Genomic DNA, 25,303 nt, shown 5'->3' on the forward strand with positions numbered 1-25,303 from the left:
GACAAAATCGACCTTTAGCTAGTTATTCCCGATTAGGGCATTGGTGGCGATTCCTGTCCCCGTCAGTAACTGATCTGCAAAGACGGCTCCTTTCTTCGGCAGCAGCGACGGAGCGACCAACAGGTGGCAGATTTGACTTCGTTGTCAGCGTCTGCATCGGGCTGAATCGGCCGGGTCTGAATGCGGAGAGCAGCACTCAGCTGATCATCCTGACTCCGGCGAGGCGAGCCCGCGCTGGCCCAGTGCCACCAGCTCCAGGACAACCGCGCTGCCTATCAGTGCCACGAAGCCCTGGACGCCCGTAATGCCACCCAGTGCCCTCAGATCCCTCTCATGCCACCCAGTGTCCCCAGCCTCCTGGGCGCCCGCAAATGCCACCCAGCCCCTGAGCGCCCGTAATGCCACCCAGTGCCCTCAGATCCCTCTCATGCCACCCACTGTCCCCAGCCTCCTGGGCGCCCGCAAATGCCACCCAGCCCCTGAGCGCCCGCAAATGCCACCCAGCCCCTGAGCGCCCGCAAATGCCACCCAGTGCCCTCAGATCCCTCTCATGGCACCCACTGTCCCCAGCCTCCTGGGCGCCCGCAAATGCCACCCAGCCCCTGAGCGCCCGTAATGCCACCCAGTGCCCTCAGATCCCTCTCATGCCACCCACTGTCCCCAGCCTCCTGGGCGCCCGCAAATGCCACCCAGCCCCTGAGCGCCCGCAAATGCCACCCAGCCCCTGAGCGCCCGCAAATGCCACCCAGTGCCCTCAGATCCCTCTCATGGCACCCACTGTCCCCAGCCTCCTGGGCGCCCGCAAATGCCACCCAGCCCCTGAGCGCCCGTAATGCCACCCAGTGCCCTCAGATCCCTCTCATGCCACCCACTGTCCCCAGCCTCCTGGGCGCCCGCAAATGCCACCCAGCCCCTGAGCGCCCGCAAATGCCACCCAGCCCCTGAGCGCCCGTAATGCCACCCAGTGCCCTCAGATCCCTCTCATGGCACCCACTGTCCCCAGCCTCCTGGGCGCCCGCAAATGCCACCCAGCCCCTGAGCGCCCGTAATGCCACCCAGTGCCCTCAGATCCCTCTCATGGCACCCAGAGTCCCCAGCCTCCGGGGCGCCCGCAAATGCCACCCAGGGTCCCCAGCCTCCGGGGCGCCCGCAAATGCCACCCAGGGTCCCCAGCCTCCGGGGCGCCCGCAAATGCCACCCAGTGCCCCCCAGCCCCCCTGGGCGCAGCGAGGCCCGCAATGCTACTCAAGTGCCCCCAGAAAACGAACGCCCGCGCTGCCACCCAACTGCCGCCACCAGTGCCATGAGGTCGTGGACTTCCGCACCGTTTCCCCACCCGGAATGAGCGGCTCCGGACGCCTTCTTCCCTCGCCTGGAGCCGACGAGAAGGCGGCGGCTGGGGCTGGGGCTGAGCCGCGCCTCTGCCCACGGCGCCCCGAGGAGCAACAATGGAGGAGAGCACAGCCGGAGGAGGGGGACGAAGAGGCGAACGTTCGAGAAGAACAGCCGACAGAAACACAAGACAAAAACAAAGCGAGCGATGTGAGCCCGGCTTCGCGTCGAAGGGAGAAGAACACTAACGGGTAGCAGGTTCGAGGCGGGGTGGAAGAAATTTCTAGAAGGTGAAGCAGCTTCGAACAGCATTTATTTTACCGGGAAGGGGGAAATATAAATGTAAGGAAGCGTCTTTGACCGAGGAGAGAGGGCATCACTTCGCATCCAAGGGATGGTGCCAGGTCCATTTTGATCGGAAGATTATTTTCCCCCTTTTTACCTCAGAGTGGCATTCATTCCTCCCTCCCTCTGACGATCCGTCCTCACCGCTCACCATCCCCATGTCTAACCCATCCCGGGGAGCTGCTACTCACCCGCCACAAAGATCTTTTTCTCTTATTTACTTTTCCTTCTGTCTCTCAGTGATCGCTCGCAGCTCCGGCCATCACGGTTCGAAATCAGGAAAATAAAACCATTTACTGATCTCAACACCCCCAATATAAAAAACACCCAACACTCAAAGTGGGTGGGGAAAACAATGCCCTGGCAAAGGGTGCAAGCCTATTAGCGGGCACGGCGGGGTGGCTCTCGCGTCTCGTTGGCCGGCTGCCACGCCAAACAGGAACCCGCTTCAGGGGGTAGTCGGCTTCCATTGGCCGGCTCAGCTGTCCATCTCAAAATTCTCCAGCATCTCGAGCAATATTACGCGCCGTCTGAAGGTTCCAGAAAGTCGGTGGGTGGGTGTTTCCCTTTCTCCCCCATAGTGGGGTGGCTCCATCTCCGGAGTGGCCTGCGGATAGCATCCTTGCACACAGATCAATGGGTAATTGCCACAAAGAGGGGAAAAGAAGGGACCTTTGCTGCATCTCCCTGCCTTCAAGGGGACTTTATCGAGTAGAGACATCCGTCATTAAAGGTGTCACTATGGTGTCTAGAAGCAAAAAAACAACACACACACACACACACAATACCGAATCAAAATGTCTTTCTTTCTGATGAGGGTCTCGACCATCCTTTCCCTCCCTAGATGTGGCTTAACCCTCTGAGTTGATCCATCGGTCTGATTTCGTTTAATGTCTGCAAGGTAGTGACAGTTTGATTGTGTACATTTTCGCCACCTCCTCTGAAGCTAGCAATTCGCGCAGTTCTGGCTATATCCATGTATTAATGCTTATTTTGTTACTTGTACATCGAAACATACGTTAAAAACAAACAATGGAAGAGAAGTGCGGGTATTTGATGTGTGTACGTTTTTTATGATGGGTTGTGTTATAACCCATGCAGCACCACGGCTGAGAATGTTGAAGGTAACTTGGAGCTTTGACCAAATGATTCATTAGTGATGGATTTTATCACCCTGTAAAGTCCACTGTGTTCTTAACCTCCAACGAATTCCATTGTTGAGTCGTACCCAGGAGATAGCAGGAACTTCTATAACTAACTTGCGTACTGTACTTTCGTTCAAGGGCACTTTACTGACGGTCACTGGAACTTTCTATGAAGATTGATACGGCTCCAGAGAGGAGTTAATCATAGGATATAATCCTTAAAGGCGCGAGAGTCTTAAAGTAATCGTCGTTCACAGGCAAATGTTATGTAAGCTAATCCTTTGTTTTATATTGCATAGAAGCATAAATCAATTGACCTTTACAGATCTATGAGTCATGCAATCGATATTCCTCTGCATATTCAGCGACTAAACTTTCACAGCCATTCAACGATAGGTTCTTTTAAGAAGCTCCTGGATGGCTACGTGGAGTTTAGAAAAATAGAGGGCTATAGGTAAAGTCTAGGTAGTTCTAAGGTAGGGACATGTTCCGCACAGCTTTGAAGGCCAAAGGGCCTGTATTGTGCTGTATGTTTCTATTCAGGGTAATAAATTCCAAAGATTCACCAATCTCTGGGTGAATACATTTCTTCTCACCCTCCTCTGAATGGCTCACTGTGTTTTAATCACTCACTCCTTAATACTAACTATTGGAGCCAGAGGAACCATCAAACTGTGTATGGACCCTGTTAACTTCTTGAGAAATTTGCATAGAACTATAGAACATTACAGCACAGAAATGGGGTCTTCTGCCCTTCTTGGCTGTGCTGAACCATTTTTCTGCCTAATCCCACTGACCTGAACCTTGACCATATCCCTCCAAACCCCTCTCATCCATGTACCTGTCCATGTTTTTCTTAAATGTTATAAGTGAGCCCGCATTTACCACTTCATCTGGCAGCTCATTCCACACTCCCACCACACTGTGTGAAGAAGCTTCCCCTAATGTTCCCTTTAAACTATCCACCCTTAACCCAGGTCCTCTTTTTTTTCCCTCCCCTAGCCTCAGTGGAAAAAGCCTGCTTGCATTCACTCTATCTATACCCATCATAATTTTATACACCTCTGTCAAATCTCCCCTCATTCTTCTACGCTCCAGGAAATAAAGTCCTAACCTATTCAACCTTTCTCTGTAACTCAGTTTCTCAAGTCCCGGCAACATCCTTGTAAACTGTCTCTGCACTCTTTCAACCTTATTAATATCCTTCCTGTAATTAGGTGACCAAAACTGCTCACAATACTCCAAATTCGGCCTCACCAATGTCTTATACAACCTCACCATTACATTCCAAGTCTTATACTCAATACTTTGATTTATAAAGGCCAAAAGCTCTCTTTACGACCCTATCTACCCGTGACACCACTTTTAGGGAATTATGTATCTGTATTCCCAGATTCCTCTGTTCTACTGCATTCCTCAGTGTCCTACCATTTACCTTGTATGTTCTACCTTAGTTTGTCCTTCCAAAGTGCAAAACCTCACACTTGTCTGCATTAAACTCCATCTGCCATTTTCAGCCCATTTTCCCAGCTGGTTCAAATCCCCCTGCAAGCTTTGAAAACCTTCCTCACTGTCCACTACACCTCCAATCTTTGTATCATCAGCAAATTTGCTGATCCAATTTACCATTGATATAGATGACAAATAACAGTGGACCCAGCACTGATCCCTGTGGTACACCACTAGTCACAGGCCTCCACTCAGAGAAGCAATTCTCCACTACCACTCTCTGGCTTCTCCCATTGAGCCAATGTCTAATCCAATTTACTACCTCTCCATGTATACCTAGCGACTGAGTCGTCCTAACTAACCTCCCACGCGGTACTTTGTAAAGGCCTTACTGAAGTCCATGTATACAACATCCACTGCGTTCCCTTCATCCACTTTCCTGGTAACTTCCTCAAAAAACTCTAATAGATTGGTTAAAGCATGTTTCAATAAGATCACCTTTCCCTCTTCTTAACTTGGGAACAGGCCAAGCTGCGGAATTTTCCACATGCTCTCAGTGGCTCACTTTATTACATACACCTGTACATCTGGTCGTTAATACAAATATATAATTAGCCAGTCATGTGGCAGTAACTCAGTGCATAAAAGCATGGTCAAGATGTTCACTTTTTGTTCCGACCAAACATCAGAATGGGGAAGAAATGTAATCTAAGTGACTTTGACTGTGGAATGATTGGTGGTGCCAGATGGGGTGGTTTATGAATCTCAGAAACTGCAAACATCTTGGAATTTTCACAGACAACAGCTTCTAGAGTTTACCAAAATGGTCAGCATGTCTCCATGAAGTGTTGTCATAGAAAAGCAGCATCCAGCATTAGAGATCCTCACCACCCAGGCCATGCTCTTTTTTTGCTGCTGCCATCAGGTAGAAGGTACAGGTGCCTCAGGACTTGCACCACCAGGTTCAAGAACAGTTTCTACCCCTCAGCCATCAGGCTCTTGAACGAAAGGGGATAAATACAGTCATCAATTGAGATGTTCCCACAACCATTGAACTCACATAAAGGTTTCTTTATCTTGTTGTTTCAAGCTCTTATTATTTATTGCTATTTATTTACAGTTGCATTTCAATTGCTAGTTGTCTTCTACTTGCCCCTTCATTGATCCTGTTATAGTTGCTGTTCTATAGATTTGCTGAGTACTCTGTCAGGAAAAAGAATCTCAGGCTTGTATGTGGTGACATGTATGTACTCTGATAATAAAATTTACTTCGAACTTTTGAACTGTGAGTGGTAGTTCTGGGGGTGAAAATACAAGTTAATGAGAGGTCAGATGACAATAGCCCAGATAACCATGTGCTACAACAGTGGTGTTCAAACAAGCGTCTCTGAATGCACAACACATTGAAACTTGAGGCGGATAAGATGGAGTAGAAGAAGCCTACATTGTACCTAATAAAGTGGCCACTACATGTATATTCAAACCCACCTTCCCAGAAATAATATTGGCAAGTAGTCATTGTGCTCCCTCTGTTACAAATAGATCCTACCATCAGGAGACCAGATTTGTACACTGTATTCCAGATGAAATTTTATATATTCCATAATTGGAGCAATACGTCTCTATTGTATTTAAATCTTCTTTCAACAGCATACCATTTGCCTTCCTAATTGCTTGCTAAAATTTACAGATTAACTTCCAGTGACTTGTTTACAAGAACAGCCAGATGATGGTAATACCATATGATGGTAATATGGTAATAACATATGATGGTAATATGGTGGGAATGTAAGTACTGAGGAGACTTTAGGAGATATGGGCAAGCTGGATGAATGAGGAAAAACATGGGAGATGTACTAATTCTTTTTAAAATTTTATTTGGCGATACAGCGCAATAACAAGCCCTTCTGTCCCAACAATACCATGTTGCCAATTATACCCATGTGACCAATTAACCTATTAATCCATTCACCCAGTTTTGGACTGTGGGAGGAAACCCGAGCACCCAGAGGAAACCCACAGGGTCACGGAGAGAATGTACAAGCTCCTTAGAGACAATGGCACAACTGAACCCTGACACTGTAACAGTGTTAGGCTAACCGGTACACTGAAACAATGTCAGCCTATCCACTTTTGTGAATGAAACAGCAAAGCAAATTGTAAATGTTGAGAGGTTCGATAGTGTTGATGTTGAAAATGTTGGGGTTTGCACAAATCACTGAGAGAAGTTACTAGGAAGGGTAATATATGTTAGTATTTATTATGAGAGGATTTGAATATTGATCTATGGAAGTCTTATTACAATAACATAGGACCTTAATGATGTGTATGGGGTGTCCAGAGAGGGGTAGTACCTCTTGTGAAGGGGCTTGTTGTGTCCATTCGGGGCCTCACTCACCATTGGTCCCCACCAGACACTTTGCTCCCACCTGTGGCTCCAAGTAGTCATACACCAGTACATCACTTCCAACAGGTGGGATAAGCCAAGTAAGGGTAGCTGGTGGGCCTCATACCCAAAGAGTGGTGAATCTATGGAATTCTCTGCCCAGTGAAGCAGTGGAGGCTACCTCAGTAAATATATTTAACACAAGGTTGGATTGATTTTTGCATAGTAGGGGAATTGAGGGTTTATGGGAAAAAGGCAGGTAGGTGAAGGTGAGTCCATGGTCAGATCAGCCATGACCTTTCTGAATGACGGAGCAGGCTTGATGAGCCAGATGGCCTACTCCTGCTCCTATTTCTTATGTTCTAATGTTCTTATACCCTTGACTTGCCACAAAGGAAGTGCAATTGAAATTCACTACACAAGTTGCAGTGATGGCCATTTTGATATATGTGTGAAATATAGGCACCTCTACTTAGAAGTTTGCAGAGACTCAGCATATCATCTAAAACTTTGACGGACCTCTATAGATGCACAGTGGAGAGCATCATGACCGGTTACATCATAGCCTGGTGTAGAAGCACCAATGCTCAGGAACAGAAATGTTCACAAAAGGTGGTGGAAGCAGCCAATAAATAATAGGGCAAAGCCCTCTCCATCATTGAGCACACTGACACAGAGTGCTGTCATGCTTTCATCTTCCAACTACCATCAGGCAGGAGGTACAGGAGCCTTAGGTTCCTATAACCACCAGGTTCAGAAGCAGTTATTACTATACAGCTATGTATCAAGGTCCTGAACTAGCATCGAGAACTCCACTCACCTCAATGCTGAACTAACTCCACAACCTATAGACTCACTTAGAAGAATTCTACAAATCATGTTCTCAGTATTATTTATTATTTGCACATAGGTTGTTTATCAATCTTTGTTATTTACAGTTTTTCATAAATTAGTTTTTCTTTATTTTCTAGTAATTGCCTGCAAGATAATGAATCCCAAAGTAGTATATGGTAACATACACATATTTTGAGAATAAATTTCCCTCGAACTTTGATTATGTGGATGTGGAGTGTGTTCTCTGGAACTTAGAAGAATGAACATCGACGGCTCCTCGGTAGAGATTGTAAAGAGCACCAAATTTCTTGGTGTTCATCTGACAGAGAGTCTCACCTGGTCCCTCAACACCTGCTCCATAGCAAAGAAAGCCCAGCAGCATCTCTACTTTCTACGAAGGTAGAGGAAAGTCCATCTCCCACCCCCTCATCCCCATCAGATTCTACAGGGGTTATATTGAGAGCATCCTGAGCAGCTGCATCACTGCCTGGTTCGGAAATTGCACCATCTCGGATCGCAAGACCTTGCAGCGGATAGTGAGGTCAGCTGAGAAGATCATCGGGGTCTCTCTTCCCGCCATCATGGACATTTATACCACACACTGCATCTGCAAAGCAATCAGCATTATGAAGGACCCCATGCACCCCTCGTACAATTTCTTCTCCCTCCTGCCGTCTGGGAAATGCCTCCGAAGCATTCGGGCTCTCACGGCCAGACTATGTAACAGTTTCTTCCCCCAAGCTATCAGACTCCTCAATACCCGAAGCCTGGACTGACACCTTGCCCTATTGCACTGTTTATGATTTATTGTAATGCCTGCTCTGTTTTTGTGCACTTTATGTAGTCCTGTGTAGGTCTGTAGACTAGTGTAGCTTTTTCTGTGTTGTTGTTTTCTTTTACGTAGTTCAGTCTAGTTTTTGTACTGTGTCATGTAACACCATGGTCCTGAAAAACATTGTCTCATTTTTACTATGTACTGTAGCAGCAGTTATGGTTGAAATGACAATAAAAGTGACTTGACTTGACTTGAGAAGAGATTGTGTTGAAATTTACATAATTCTTATCAAAGTTAGTAGATTTAGAGAGATCTTACTGTAACCATGAAGCTATTTCATCACAGATGTGATGAACTGCAGTTACCTAGGACTGCATGAAGTAGTGTCGCAGGGTAGGAATTGTTAAAGATGATTGCAGAAGAACTCCGTGCAGAGCACTTGAAGATAGTAAACACAAATATGGATGGCTAGGAGATTTGTCTTGCTTGTCTAGACATTGAAATTCAAGACTTAACCAGTAGATATATAGTTTCTCAGGTTTGCAATGCACTACCTCTTAAGCATGTGTGAAGATTTGGATGTATCCTACAAGATTACTCCACCAGGACATATCAGTCATTGAGAAAGAAGAAGTTGGCAGCTTCTTAGTATCATTTGACACCCATTTAATGTGGCTGGATGTAAAGCAAGCTGGGTTATAGAATTCATAACAGAAAACCCTCTGTACTACCCCTCACTTGTACTGCTGTATGCTGGCAATTTTTCCTCTTCCCTTTCAGTTCTGATGCAGGAACTCAACTTGAAATGCTATATCAAGAGTAAAAGTTATATCAAGAGCTATATCAAGGAACAAAATCCTCTTGAAAATCAGGATAGTTAGCTTTGCATGGAGCCAAAAGAGTTCGGGAGATCTTCGATGGTATTTTTTACATTTCTGTTTTCTCAAGAGATAGACACAGATTATTGAACTGAAGGAAAAAAGTAATGAGATCATAGATTGCATCTGGATTACAGAAGAGGTTCTGGCCATTTTGAAGTGAATTACAGTGGATATGTCCCCAGGGCTTGACAAGGTGTCCATTTGGACCTTGTGGGAAGCTATACAGAAATTGAAGGGAAATGGAGAGGTGTTGTTAAGAGTCAAGACTCTTCATCCAGTCCAGATGAAACATTTCAACTTGATACATCAATTGTCCATTTGCCTCCACAGATGTTGCCTGAACTGCTAATTCCTTCAGCAGCTTGTATTTACTCCAGATTCCAGCTTCTGGACCTCCAGGTAATTATTATCAAAGTATATATATGTCACCATATACTACCCTGAGATTCATTTTCTTTAGGTCATTCACAGTAGAACAAAGAAATGCAATAGAACCAATGAAAAAACACACGTAAACAAAAGTGGATTAACAACCAATGTGGAAAAGAAGACAAACTATACAAATATCCCCACCAACCTGGTCCTATCTGTCTACCATTCCCTCCACATCTGGTTCCACCTATCATCAACTAGCCTGTGTCCTGCTCGTCTCTTGTACTGCAATCTTTCCTCTTCCATCTCAGTTCTGATGCAGGATCTCAGCCTGAACAGTTTAGATAACACATTTTGCCTCTGTTTAATCCACTAGAATTCCAGAATTCTACTTGTTTTTTTTGTAACTTTGTACAGATAACCCGTGTTCTGCCTCTTGTGTTTACAAAAGTTTGCCCTTACAAAAATCACTACTCAGAAATATGAGACACAATAAAATTCACTCACTTGTGATGAAAAATATACACAAAATGTAGTTTTTTCAGCAAGACATTAATGTGCGATTGCTAGCATATTAGAGTAACATTCATCATTGTTATTATGTGCTGTGTCGCATGATATAGGTGATCATAGAAACATAGAAAACCTACAGCACAATACAGGCCATTTGGCCCACAATGCTGTGCCAAACATGTACTTACTTAGAAATTACATAGGGTTACCCATAGCCCTCTATTTTTCTAAGCTCCATGTACCTATCCAGGAGTCTCTTAAAAGTCCCTATCGTATCCGCTTCCAACACTGTGGCTGGCAGCCCAAGATGTGCTGGGATCGGAGAGGGTTCAGAGGAGGTTCACAGGGATGATTCCGGGAATGAAAGGGTCATCATGTGAGGAATGTTTGGTACGTCTGGGTCTGTACTCACTGGAATCTAGAAGGATGAGGGAGGATCTCATTGAAACCTTTTGAATGTTGAAAGACCTAGACAGCAGATGTGGAAAGGATATTTCCCATGGTAGGGGAGTAGAGGACAAGAGGGCACTGCCTCAGGATGAAGGGGCACCTATTTAAAAAAGAGATGTGGAGAAATTTCTTTAGCCAGAGGATGGTGAATTTGTGGAATATATTACCACAAGCAGCTGTGGAGGCCAGGTCATTGGGTGTATTTAAGGCAGAGATTGATAGGTTCTTGATAGGACAAGACATTACAGGGAGAAGGCTGGGAGTGGGGCTGAGGAAGAGATAAAAGAATCAGCCATGATTGAATGGCAGAGCTGACACGATGGGCCAAATTGGCCTTATTCTGCTCCTATATAGCCTCTGTAATGTCAGTCTTGCTTATGTTTGGATTCACGGAAACATGGTTCCCTGGGGAGTTCATATGTGAGAAATGTCAGATGATCAGACACCTTGGGAACAAGGTAGCTGAACTTGAGGAGGAGGTAGCTGACCTGCGATATTGTAGAAAAATGGCAAATGTGCTCCAGACGTCCTGTAGGGTGGTAGACCGCACCGCAAGAGAGCCGTTGAGATTCCAGACCAGAAAGAGGCAGGTACGTGACCGTGGGAAGGAAGTGCAGGGTAAGAGGTACATACTAATTTTGCTTCTATGTCTCATTATCTTCATGAGCCCATATAAAATTCATTACATTCTGCAATGGACTTTGATGTGGGCTAAGGATCCACTGAGAATACATATTTTATATGTCTAGGTACATAATGTAAAATAAAAGCAAGGTCAATTATAATCAATTATATATTTTCTGATTTTTACACATGTACAGTTTGTTCTTGATAAATTAACATGTTTTTTTGTGTGTGGAAGGTCTTCAATTAACACTTAGCTTATTTGTGATTTTTAGGATGTAGTTGTCACTGACAAGGTCAGCAATGATTGTCAATCTGTAATTGCCCTTAAGAAGTTAGTGAAGTTTCTTCCATGATGCTCTGAGCTTCCAGGGTTTAGACTCAGCAACAGTGAAGGAACACAATTTTTAAAATCCGGATGTTTTTCAACTTGCTGGTGTTCCTGAGGCCTTTGCTTTTCTTGGCAATAGAGTCTACAGGTTTGGGAGGTGTTGTCAGGGTAGGCAATCTTTACTGAGAGTGCCATCAAGCATTTTTCAGCCTCTTAAATATATCAAAGCTGGATTTAAAATCCATTAATCTTCATTTATGAATGCAGATTTATGCAATATAAATGACTGTGTTAAAAACCACAACTTTATAGTTTGAGTTATTCTGAGACACGTCTGCTATTCCAGAAATTTGTTGGATACATTTTTGGTTTTACTTCTCATGCAGTCCGCGTTCCCAGCTCAGCCGCAGTCTTTTGTGTGGAAAAGTACTGAGTAAAGACCTGTGCCATATGAGAAGTGTGAGGGCAGCACAAGTCAGGGTGAGCCGCTTCAGACTGTGTACAGTTTGTTAAAGTAATACAGTTACTTGTGCAGCTTTAGACACATGATATGAGAACATATCCCTGAAAGGCACGAGCAGCAGAGAAGAAACAAACTAGCCATTATCGAGTCATAGAGCACTACAGCACAGAAACAGGCCCTTTGGCCCATCTAGGCCATGCTGAACTATTATGCTGCCTAGCCCCAGCAACCTATGCTCAGACCATGTACTTATCTAAACCTCTCTTAAATATTGCATTCAAACCCACATCCACCACTTTGGCTGACAGGTCATTCCATGCTCTCACCACCCTGAGTGAAGAAGTTCCCACTCTTGTTCCCCTCAAACATTTCTCCTTTCACCCTTAATCCTGACTTCCAGTTCTAGTTCATCCAACCTCAGTGGAGAAAGCCTGTTTGCATCTCCCTTATCTGTATCACTCATAATTTTAAAGCATGCACTTTTACAAGACTCTGAACAATTTTTCAAAGTTCAAATTCAATGCAAATTTATTATCAATTTACATATATGTCACCATGTACTATAATGCAGATATTCACAGGAAAACAAAGAAACAGAATAAATAAAAAACTACACACTAAGACTGGTAAATAACCAATGTGTAAAAGAAGGCCTATCAGTCAATCAGCCAATAAATAAATACATAAATAAATAATGGGAACATGAGTTGTAGAGTCCTTGAAAGTGAGCCCATCAGTGGAATCAGTTTAGAGTTGTGAATGACGTTATCCATGCTTGTTGAGGAGCCTGATGGTTGAAGGGTATTAACCATTCCTGAAGTCGTCAAGTTACTTTTATTGTCATTTCGACCATAACTGCTGGTACAGTACATAGTAAAAATGAGACAATGTTTTTCATGACCTTGGTGTTACATGACACAGTACAAAAACTAGACTGAACTACGTAAAGAATAACACAGAGAAAAGAAAAAAACACACAACAACTACACTAGACTACAGACCTACCCAGGACTGCATAAAGTGCACAAAACAGTGCAGGCATTACAATAAATAATAAACAGGACAATAGGACAGTAAGGTATCAGTCCAGGCTCTGGGTATTGAGGAGTCGGATAGCTTGGGGGAAGACTGTGTTACATAGTCTGGTCATGAGAGCCTGAATGCTTTGGAGCCTCTTCCCAGATGGCAGGAGGGAGAAGGGATTGTATGAGGGGTGTGTGGGGTCCTTCGTAATGCTGTTTGCTTTGCGGATGCAGCATGTAGTGTAAATTTCCGTGATGGCGGGAAGAGAGACCCCGATGATCTTCTCAGCTGACCTCACCATCCACTGCAGGGTCTTGCGATCCAAGGTGGTGCAATTTCTGAACCAGGCTGTGATGCAGCTGCTTAGGATGATCTCAATACAACCCCTGTAGAATGTGATGAGGATCTGGGGTGGGAGATGGACTTTCCTCAACCTTCACAGAAAGTAGAGACGCTGCTGGGCTTTCTTTGCTATGGAGCTAGTGTTGAGGGACCAGGTGAGATTCTCCGCCAGGCAAACACCAAGAAACTTGGTGCTCTTAATGATCTCTACGGAGGAGCTGTCGATGTTCAGTGGGGAGTAGTCACTCCATGCTCTCCTGAAGTCAACAACCATCTCTTTTGTTTTGTTCACATTCCGAGACAGGTTGTTGGCTCTGCACCACTTCGTTAGCCGCTGCACCTCCTCTCCGTAAGCTGACTCGTCATTCTTGCTGACGAGACCCACCACGGTCATGTCATCGGCGAACTTGATGATGTGGTTCGAGCAGTGTGTTGCAGCACAGTCGTGGGTCAGCAGAGTGAACAGCAGTGGACTGAGCACACAGCCCTGGGTGGCCCCCGCGCTCAGTGTGATGGTTTTGGAGATGCTGCTCCCGATCCGGACTGACTGAGGTCTCCCAGTCAGGAAGTCTAGGATCCAGTTGCAGAGGGAGGTGTTCAGGCCCAATAGGCTCAGCTTTGCAATCAGTTTCTGAGGGATGATTGTGTTGAATGCTGAACTAAAGTCTATGAACAGCATTCGAACGTATGTGTCTTTTTTATCCAGGTGGGTTAGAGCCAGGTGGAGGGTGATGGCAATGACGTCATCTGTTGAGTGGTTGGGACGGTACGCAAACTGCAGGGGGTCCAGTGAGGGGGCAGCAGGGTCTTGATATGCCTCATGATGAGCCTCTCAAAACACTTCATGATGATGGATGTGAGTGCAATGGGACTGTAGTCATTTAGGCAGGACAGGTCTTGATGCGACCATTCATGATACTTTCCACCATTCTTTAGCCAAACCAACACTGGGAAGTCATCTTAACAAATCTAAAAACATGTTCCATTTAGATTTGCATTATATCTCAACAGTCTGCTGTTAACATTGTTACTTAAATGTACATTTTTTATATACTTTTATGCTGATTTTGTAGAATAAAAAGACTCTCTTAGATGATCAAGCAACCTTGAACATAGTTTTTCCTCACTAGGAACAGTTAGTACTTCAAGTTTAGCTCTATCTTTTGGAAAATAGTTTGATTTTCTATTGATCTTTGGCTGAAGCTGTGACAACTCAAGTATTAAAACCATTGATCAGATGCAAGTAAGTCAACAGATACGATATAAAACCAGACATCAGAGAGACAGGATATTGCACTGAATAGATAGAGACCAGTGTTTATGATCTATTTGACTATATCTTCAATTTTAATCATTTAAATATTGTGTTGAACTATGTTTAGTTATGTATTTTGTGGTTAGAGATGTCGAGAAAGTGTAGAACGTGCATTTTATCTATAGACTAGAAGCATTGTTTTCCTCCTGATCTTAGCACTAACCAACACACTAAATCCTGCCACAGTAAGTAATATGCAAACAACATTGTAAGGGTGTATACTGTATAAGACAGTAAGAGGTACAGATTGAGTAGAGACTCAGAGAATTTCTCGAGATTGGAAAGGGCTAATACAAGGGGGCATAATGTTAAGGGAATTGAAAGAAAGAAAACAGGGTATGTCAGAGACAAGTTTTTACAAACATCCTGCCAGGTGTGGGGGGTAGAGTCAAATAGGGGCATTTAAGAAACTCTTACCTAGGCATATGGATGCTAGAAAAATGGAGGCTATGAAGGAAGGAAGGGTTAGATTGATCTTCAAGTACATTAAAAGGTCAGCACAACAATATCGACCAAAAGGCCTATGTTCGATAATACAGTAGCAGGAACAGGACAATTAACCCTTCAAGACTGCTCTGCCATTCAATTAAATTGTTGCTCATACAATATTTGCTCCAACATGACTTGTTTGTTCTCTATGATACCTTTTGACTCCTTGGAGTTCAAATATCTATCAGTCTGCTCTTTGATTATGGTCAACCACTCCACAGTAGTCTACTATAGAAAATTCCAGACCCCAACACCCCCAGAGAAGGAATTCCACCTTATGTTCTTCATAAGTATGCAACCTTTTAATCTGAAACAATGCTCTTAGTTCTACATGTCACACAAGGAGAAATATTCTCTCAACATCTGCCCTGTCCATCTCTCTCAGAAACTTAAATACTTCAATGAGGTAACCTCTCATTCCTCTAAATTCACATGAGTATGCACCCAACCTCTTCAATCTTTCTACAAATAACAATCCTTCATTCCAAGGATCAACCCCAAGGACCATCTTGGCATTCAGAGAAATTTGCTCCTGATAAAATTCTTTGTGGATGTGGTCTTTTTCTAAATGCCCTCTTCCTCCACACCTTCCTTCTAGAAATGTTCTCCATGCTTTGAAAGTCTTTTATTTACCTATCTACCTATCTATCTATTGACTGAGATACAACATGGAATAGGCCCTTCTGGCCCTTTGAGCCACTCAGCCTGGCAATCCTCTGATTTAATACTAGACTAATCACAGGACAACTTACAATGCCCAATTAACCTACCAACCGGTATGTTTTTGGATTGTGGGAGGAAACCAGAGCACCTGGAGGAAACCAATGTAGTCACAGGAAGAACATGCAAGCTCCTTACAGGCAGTAAGGACATATCATAGTCTACCAGTAGACTTAAAGAAATGTGCTGAGATTTGAAAACATTATCAATATTTCTGTACAATACACACTCTGAAATTTATCACCAGCACCTCTGCCAATAATTGCTCGTTCCTTTAAGTTACACTTTATATTCTAAGTGAATTAAACACCAGCTGTTAACTGCAGACTTGAGGTCCAATTTGACACGGCTGGTTTCAGATCAATGTTGCACAAATATTGAATCCCATATGAATATAATGGACCAGGTGCAAAACTACTATGCTGTGCCAATGGCTTTCAGGACTACCTGATAAAGGAAGCCGTTGAAATAAAACTAGAGGAAAAGAATTTTAACAAAAACGAAGATCTCACTCTAATTAGGAAACAGAATTCAATTGTAAACAAGATGGGGGAGCAAAAACCTGACTAAATGAAGACTAATCAATCAGGAGGGATGGACTACGATTACTAAACATGCCCAGCATCATCCCTGATGAAGATAGTGGAACTTGTCATCGAAACATCAGTTATAATCAATACTTGTACCCAGCTGGAAGCCTGAGAAGAGTTTATTCCCCAGATATATACATTTCAAACTGCCACTGGGTACAATCGTCACATGCGCTACTGCCCTACCAAAACAGTAGACTGTACGTATCTGTGCTTCATATGAGTGTCACATACCATGGAAACATTCATATCAAAGTGCCCTACAGAAGGCCCAAAGGATGGGTGCAGCCGAATAGAATGCCATGATCTGTACCCGCATATGCACAGCATTGCATCAACACACTGAAATAGGTCAATTATTCTCATATTACTCAAGGAGGTAGCATCCATCATCAAGGAACCTCACAATCACCTCTTCTCATTACTACCATCAGGGAGGAGGTACAGGAACCTGAAGACACACATACAACATTTTAGGAACAGTCTCTTCTCTTCCCTTCTGCCATCAGGTACCTGCATGATCTGTGAACCCATGAACACTTCCTCACTACTCTTCTTTTGCACTATTTATTTGGTTAATTTCTTGTTGTAACATACTGTAATTTTTCTTATGTCTTGCACTGCACTGCTGCCACAAGCAACAAATTTCACAATAATAAACAGTGATTATAAACCTCATTCTAATTCTGGTTGAGTTTTCTAGGCTAGTAAATAACACTGTATGCTTCCTATTAGTTTAACAAGAGCAATTGTGTAAATTATTTAGTTATCATTCCCTCTTGCATTCTTAAGCTTCAGGTGTTTCATTAATATGATAGTTTGTTTTATTCACATTCTATGCCTCTGAATTCATTTACGAATTCTCTTCTATTGTGTTCAGTTTTCCTTTATCATCATCGAGTACTGGATGTACCAAACAATACTCAGTATCATCCTGCAACGTACAAAATAATGTTCATGCTTTAGATTTGATTTAATGAAATAAATTCCTCTTGATATTTTTTTCTCAGTGTATCTATGCTGTTTCATTTTCACACACACATTTTGCATTCTCTTTCTTGAAATTTCAGCACGTCTGCGCTTTTATCAGTCAGTGCATTATACTGCAAGCATTGTTATCACTCACCCATAAAATTATATTAAATGATTATCATACCAGTGAAATAAATAAATTCTTCAGAAATTGCTCAGCCATTACAAGGTCACATAAACAGAAATTCTGTTAATCAGGATGAAGGAACTATTGTTTCTGAGAAACAAAAAAGTTGGATGTGTATTCTAGGCAATGGTTTGACTGTCATTCTTAATTATACAGCAGCAAAATAAATCAGAGATATAACTCCAATTCAACCTTCATCCTTTCCATTATAATTACAAAATAATAACAATTATTACAATGAATATATGGAAAATTACAAAGTTACTCTCAGCATTTCCTGAAATTCCTTAAAGCAGAAAAGAAAAGACAGAATTGCCGGCAGAAGGAGCAACTAGATAAACATGAGGAAAAGACTGTAAGACCAGAAGGCAGGGGTTCCCAATCTGTGGTCAATGAACCCCTTGCTTAATGATGTTGGTTAATAGCATAAAAAAGTTCAGGAACCCCTGCCATAACACACAGGAGCAGAATTAGGCCATTCAACCCATCAAGTCTGCTCCCCATTCCATTATGACTGACTTACTTTCCCTTTCAGCCCCATTCCCCTGCCTTCTCCCTATATCCTGTGAAACCATTATTAATCAAGAACCTATCAATCTCTGCTTTAAATATACCCAATGATTTGGCTCCACGGCTATCTGTGGCTATGAATTCCACCGATTGACCGCTCTTCAAATTCATCTCTTTTCTAAATGGATGTCCCTCTAGTTTGAAGCTGTCCCCATTATCAGAAATAAATATCCTCTCCATATTCACTCTGTCTAGGCCTTTCAATATTCAATGTTTCAATGAGATCCACCCCCCCCCATTCTTCTAAACTCCAGTGAGTACAGGCCCCGAAGAGAGAGATGAATAGCAAAAGAGTGGAGGTAAGGGATATTGAAAATTACAGAGGGAGAAAAGTATAGCATAATATTATAATTAAAAAATACTTTTACATTTTTCTGAGATCTGCTAGATTTCCCTTAGGCTTAAGAACTTTGGGTACTAATTGTGGCAAACTCTTGAAATCATCATGAGAAATTATGACCTCAGAAATGCGATTTCTCAAATTGATCATACAGCAATGAAACAGGTCCTTCAGCCCAAATGGACCATTTTGATCAAGATTCCTATCTAAGCTAGTCCCATATACCTACTCTTTGAAGCTTTGGCTCGAGATGCTGGGTAAGGCTGGGTAAGTTCCTTTAATTAACTTAGGAGTAGGTAATGGAGGCAGCAGTTAGGGCAGTCGAATGCTCCGTATGCAGTATGTAGGAAGTTAGGGACAGTACAATTGTCCCTGATGACTACACTTGTCAAAGGTGCATCCAGCTGCAGCTCCTGACAAACCGAGTTAAGGAACTGGAGCTGGAGCTGGATAAACTTTGGATCATTCATGAGGTTGAGGCAGGAATAGACAGGAGTTTCAGGGAGACAGTCACCCCTAAAAGTCAGGAGGGAGGTAGCTGGGTGACTGTCAGGAGAGGGAAGGGGATTAGACAGAATGAGCAGAGTACCCCTGTGGCCATTCCCATCAACAATAAGTATACCGTTTTGGATACTGTTGGTGGGGACAACCTACCAGGGACAAGTTGTAGTGGTCGCGTCTCTAGCACCAGGACTGGACCCTCAGCTCAGAAAGGAAGGAGGGAAAAGAGGAGAGTAGTAGTGATAGGGGATTCGATAGTTAGAGGGACAGATAAGAGGTTCTGTGGGAGAGATTGAGAACCCTGGATGGTCTGTTGCCTCCCTGGTGCCAGGGTCCGCGATATCTCAGATAGAGTTATTTGTATTCTCAGAAGGGAATGGTGAGCAGCCAGATGTCGTGGTCCATGTAGGGACCAATGATGTGGATAGGAAGGAGGAGGAGGTCCTGCTGTGGTGAACTACATATACCTGTCCGGACACGCCATTTTGATCAAGATTCCCATCTAAGCTAATCCCATATACCTACTCTTTGAAGCTTAGGCTCGAGATGCTGGGTAAGGCTGGGTAAGTTCCTTTAATTAACTTAGGAGTAGGTAATGGAGGCAGCAGTTAGGGCAGTCGAATGCTCCGTATGCAGTATGTAGGAAGTTAGGGACAGGGACAAGTTGTAGTGGTCACGTCTCTAGCACCGGGACTGGACCCTCAGCTCAGAAAGGAAGGAGGGAAAAGAGGAGAGTAGAAGTGATAGGGGATTCAATAGTTAGAGGGACAGATAAGAGGTTCTGTGGAAGAGATTGAGAACCCTGGATGGTCTGCTGACTGCTCCTGTGGCTCCTCCCACAGACCCCTGTATAAAGGCGATTGGAGGCACTGCTCCTCCCTCAGTCTCCAAGATGTTATATTGTGGTCTCCTGCTGCTGACTGCTCTCTTCCAGTGAATAAAAGCCTATATCTCGCCTCACGTCTCCGAGAATTATTGATGGTGCATCACCTGCAAAGAGAGTTTGGGGAGTTAGGTGCAAAGTTGAAGGACAGGACCTCCAGGGTTGCAATCTCAGGATTACTACCTGTGCCATGTGCTAGTGAGGCTAGAAGTAGGAAGATAATGCAGCTAAATACGTGGCTAAGGAGATGGTGCAGGAGGGAGGGCTTCATGTTTCTGAGCTTTGTTCCAGGGAAGGTGGGACCTGTTCTGACAGGGTGGTTTGCACCTGAACTGGAGGGGGACTAACATCTTTGTGAGTAGATTTGCTCGTGCTGTTCTGGGGGGTTTAAACTAGATTTACAGGGGGAGGGAAACCAGAGTGTTAGAGCAGATAGTGAAGTGGAGAAGGATAAAGGTCATGCGAGGACTGCATGTATAGACAGAAATCAAACATTTGTACATGATAGAAATGTTCTCAGGTGCATCTATTTCAATGCAAGGAGTATTATAGATAAGGCAGATGAGCTTAGGTTGTGGATCGGCTTGTGGGATTACGACATTATTGCTATTAGTGAGACTTGGTTGCAGGAGGGGCAGGACTAGCTGCTTAGTGTTCCGGGGTTCAGTTGTTTCAGATGTGATAGAGGGGGAGTGATGAAAGGGGGATGAGTGGCGTTACTAGTCAGGGAAAATATCACAGCTGTGTGTAGACAGGACAAACTGGAGGGCTGGTCCACAGAGACACTATGGGTGGAGCTGAGGAACGGGAAAGGTGTGACCACACTAATAGGGTTGTATTATAGACCACCCAATAGTAAGAGAGAATTGGAGGAACAAATCTGTAGAGAGATAGCAGACTGATGTAAGAAACAGAAAGTTGTAATAGTGACTTTCCACATATTGACTGGGACTCCCACACTGTGAAAGGGCTAGATGGCTTGGAGTCTGTCAAATGTGTTCAGGAAAATCTTCTAAAACAACATATAGAGGTACCTACGAGAGAGGATGCAATACTTGATCCCCTATTAGGAAACCAGACAGTCAGGTGACAGAAATATGTGTAGACGAACATTTTGAGTCCAGTTACCATAATGTCATTAGTTTCAAGTTAATTATGGATAAGGATAGGTCTGGTCCTCGAGTTGAGGCTCTAAATTGGAGAAGGGCCAATTTTGTGGAAATGAGAAAGGATCTAGGAAGAGTGGATTGAGATAAGTTGTTTTCTGGCAAGGATGTGTTCGGTAAGTGGAAAGCCTTCAAAGGCGAAATTCTGAGAGTGCAGAGTTTGCATGTTCCTGCTGGGATTAAAGGCAAAGTTAACAGGCATAGGGAACCTTGGTTTTCAAGGGATATTGGCGATCTGGTTAAGAAAAAGAGAGAGGTGTATAGTAGTTATAGGCAACAAGGAACAAATGAGGTACTTGAAGAGTATAGAAAATGTATGAAAATACTAAAGAAAGAAATCAGGGAGGCAAAAAGAAGACATGAGGTTGCTTTTGGCAGATAATGTGAAGGTAAACCCGAAGGGTTTCTACAAGTATATTAAGAGTAAAAGGATAGTAAGGGACAAAATTGGTCCCCTAGAAGATCAGAGTGATTGTCTATGTGTAGAGCCTCACGAGATGGGGAGAACTTAAACAGTTTTTTTGCATCAGTGTTTACTCAGAAAACTGGCATAGCATATTTGGAAGGAAGGGGAACAAGCAGTAGTGTCATGGAACATATAGAGATTAAAGAGGAGGAGGTGTTTGCTGCCTTACAGCGAATAAAGGTAGATAAATCCCCCGGGCCTGACATGATATTTCCTCGGACCTTAAGAGAGACTAGTGTAGAAATTGCAGGGGCCCTGGCAGAAATACTTAAAATGTCCTTAGCCACAGGTGCGGTGCGGGAGGATTGGAGGGTAGCTCATGTTGTTCCATTGTTTAAAAAAGGCTCCAAAAGCAAACCAGGTAATTACAGGCTGGTGAGCCTGACTTCAGTAGTAGGTAAATTATTGGAAGGTGTTCTGAGAGATCAGATATACAAGTATTTGAACAGCCAAGGGCTGATTAAGGATAGTCAGCAAGGCTTTGTGCATGGTAGATCATGTTTAACAAATCTTGTAGAGTTTTTCAAGGAGATTACCAAGAAAGTAGATGAAGGAAAGGTCATGGATGTTGTATACTTGGACTTTAGTAAGGCATTTGATAAGGTCCCACATGGGAGGTTAGTTCAGAAGGTTCAAACACTAGGTATCCATGGAAATGTTGTAAACTGGATTTGAAAATGGCTGTGCGGGAGAAGACAGAGAGTGGTAGTGGATGATTGCTTCTCAGACTGGCCTGTGACTAGTGGTGTGCCCCAGGGATCTGTGCTGCGACCATTGTTGTTTGTTGTCTATATCAATGATCTAGATGATAATATGGTAAATTGGATCATCAAGTTTGCTGATGACATTAAGATTGGAGAAGTTGTGGACAGCAACAGCGAGGAAGGTTTTCAAAGCTTGCAGAAGGATCTGGACCAGGATCTGGAAAAACGGGCCAGAAAATGGCAGATAGAATTTAATGCAGACCAGTGTGAGGTGTTGCATTTTGGAAGGACAAATCAAAGTAGGACATACACAGTAAATGGTAGGGCACTGAGGAGTGTGGAGGAACAAAGGGATCTGGGAGTTCAGATACATAATTCCTTGAAAGTGGTGTCACAGGTAGACAGGGTTGTAAAGAAGGCTTTTGGCATCCTGGCATTCATAAATCAAACTATTGAGCATAGGGGTTGGGATGTTATGGCGAGGTTGTATAAGACATTGGTGAGGCCAAATTTGGAGTATTGTGTGCAGTTCTGGTCACCTAACTATAGGAAGGATATCAGAAATATTGAAAGAGTGCAGAGAAGATTTACTAGGATGTTGCCGGGTCTTCAGGAGTTGAGTTACAGGGAAAGATTGAACAGGTTAGGACTTTATTCCTTGAAGCTTAGAAGAATGAGGGGGGGATTTGATAGAGGTTTATAAAATTATGAGAGGTATAGACAGAGTATATGAGAGTAGGCTTTTTCCACTTGGAGATAAATACAAAGGACATGGCTTTAGGGTGAAAGGGGAAAGGTTTAGGGGGTACATTAGGGGGAACTTCTTCACTCAGAGAGTGGTGGGAGTGTAGAGCGAGCTGCCTTTTAACATGGTAAATGCAAGTTCACTCTTAAGTTTAAAGAATAAATTGGATAGTTACATGGATGGGAGAGGTCTGGAGGGTTATGGACTGGGTGCAGGTCAATGGGACTAGCGGAATAAAGTCTCGACACAGACTAGAAGGGCCGAATGGCCTGTTTTCTGTGCTGTAGTGTTCTATGGTTCTACATTTGGCCTATATCTCTCTAAATCACAGGTTCCCAACCTTTTTATGCCGTGGACCCCTACCAATAACCGAAGGGTCCATAGACCCCCAGTTGGGAACCGATGCTCCAAACCTTCCTATCCATGAACCTGTAGAAACATCTTTTAAATGTTGTTAATGTTCCCTGCCTCAAACAATTCCTTTAGCAACTCATTTCATATACTGTCTACCCTCTGGGTGAAAAATTAGCCCTTCAAGTACCTATTAAATCTCTTCCCTCTCACCTTAAACCTATACGGTCTAGTTCTTGATTCCCCAAGCCTGGGAGAAGGACTGTGTGCATTGACCTTATCTAAGCCCTTAATGATTTAAAGTACCTCCACAAGATAACCCTTCATTTTCTTGCACTCAAATGAAATGTCTCAATTTCTCAACTTTCTCCTTTAATCAATCCCTTGAGCCACAGCAACATCCTTGTAAAGCTTCTCTGCATTCTTTCCAGCCTCTGCACTCTTAGTCCTGGACCACGAGTTCTTCCAGAAGATTGTATGTTTTTCTATATTCCAGTATCTGCAGTCTCTTGTATCTCCAAATGTGGCTTCATCAGTGTCTTCTTCAACTGCAATATGATGCCCCAACTTCCATACCCAGTACTCTGATTCATGAAGGCCAGTGTACAAAAAACTTTCCTCACCATCTAAGCCCTCATTTATTTAAGTATCCCATACAAATATTATAAAATTAAATACCTGCATACACCATAGGATGATTTACCACATTACAGGTGCTATATCAAACAAATCATTATTGCTGCTAATCTGATTGCAATTATTACAATGGAAAACATGGAACCAGGAGGAACTTAAAATGTGGAATGAGAACACACACCACATGATAAAGGCATCTAACAAAAGACATGAGTTTAAAATGGAAACTGAATGATGCCTGGCTATTGTCATCTAAATATCTTCTGTTCTGTAATCTACTTTCAGTAAAGAATGTATTACTTTTTGTTCTCATTTCACAATACAACAGATACACTACTGTCTACAACTAAAATTGTTTGACTTTTTTTAAAAGATGCATAATTTCCAGCAATAATTTTCCTGCAATAAAGGTGGTGTCCGTCGTTAAGTATCCCCATCAACCAGGACATGGCCTCTTCTCGTTTCTACCATCAGGGAGGAGGTACAGAAACCTGAAGGCACATCCTCAGTGATTCAGGAACAGCTTCTTCCCCTCTGCCATCAGATTTCTGAATGGGCATTGAACCCATGAACACCACCTCACCACTTCTTTTATTTCTATTTTTGCACTGCATATTTAATGATTTTATATATATACTTAATGTAATTCATGGTTCTTTTTTCTATTATTATGTATTGCATTGTACCTCTGCCGCAAAATTAACAGATCTCACAGTATATCCCAGTGAAATGGTACCTGATTTCGATTCAGTGCGAGTATCAATGAACAAACATTATTTGGTTGCAATATCTTTATTTCACTGTGAGAGTTTGTGATAGTTTCAGGTTGGAGCTCAGAATATAGAGGAGCTTTGATACAGGCATCTAAAATTAAGCTGCAGTAGCTCAGACAAGCTGGATCATGTCAAATGACAATCCATTCAGTTATCTGTGGTTTGAAAGGCAACAGTGGAAAATGCCTCCTCAGGCGGCTTCAGGCTCAGTATTTTAAATCTGGCACATCAAGCTATTTGGAAAGAAACCCATAGATATTAAGTGAATCTGCAATTAAATAATAAGAGCCAAGTGATAATTTTACTTGTATAAGATATATCATGAAAACAAAAACTTCATACTATCTTAAAAGTTTCTTTTCCTGGGCAGTTAATTAGATTAATCATTCTAGTTAGTCACCCTCCGCCATCCCCTCTATCTACAACCTCAGTCACAGCACTGCACAATAAACACATTAAAGCACTTTTACAATATGTTTACGTTGTAATACATGCTAGTGTTTATGTACTTATGCACACTTAATTTCACTTTAACCTCTAAGCTATTTTTATATCATTCTTTATTCTTTACAATTGTTGAATTTTGTTTTTTGTTGAATATCACACCAACACACCACAACAAATTCCCAA

The 25,303-nt window shown here is 43.1% G+C and overlaps 1 protein-coding gene and 1 long non-coding RNA gene across 27 annotated transcripts in view; one reads left to right on the forward strand and one right to left on the reverse strand.

Annotated features, from left to right (window-relative positions):
- Nucleotides 1–2,940, reverse strand: part of LOC132393516 (sodium/myo-inositol cotransporter-like) — a 35,432-nt gene extending 32,492 nt beyond the window's left edge. For 6 of the 25 annotated variants that reach the window (XM_059968877.1, XM_059968879.1, XM_059968876.1 and 3 more), the window contains exon 1: nucleotides 1,869–2,934. The gene's annotated coding sequence lies outside the window, so the exon portion shown is untranslated. Of the gene's footprint in view, nucleotides 1–1,868 lie in introns of all 25 variants that reach the window. The other 19 variants (XM_059968867.1, XM_059968866.1, XM_059968865.1 and 16 more) reach the window with 8 other exon arrangements.
- LOC132393521 (uncharacterized) lies at nucleotides 1,428–24,620 on the forward strand. 2 transcript variants are annotated; one of them, XR_009511901.1, is made up of 4 exons: nucleotides 1,428–1,622; nucleotides 2,961–3,090; nucleotides 9,478–9,546; nucleotides 24,311–24,620. It is a non-coding gene; the product is annotated as an uncharacterized LOC132393521 (long non-coding RNA). The 2 variants fall into 2 exon arrangements; XR_009511900.1 differs by having other exon boundaries at nucleotides 24,274–24,616.
- The last annotated feature ends 683 nt before the right edge of the window (nucleotides 24,621–25,303 follow it).

Source organism: Hypanus sabinus, chromosome 4 (genome assembly GCF_030144855.1).
Source record: "Hypanus sabinus isolate sHypSab1 chromosome 4, sHypSab1.hap1, whole genome shotgun sequence".
NCBI classification, from domain to species: domain Eukaryota; kingdom Metazoa; phylum Chordata; class Chondrichthyes; order Myliobatiformes; family Dasyatidae; genus Hypanus; species Hypanus sabinus.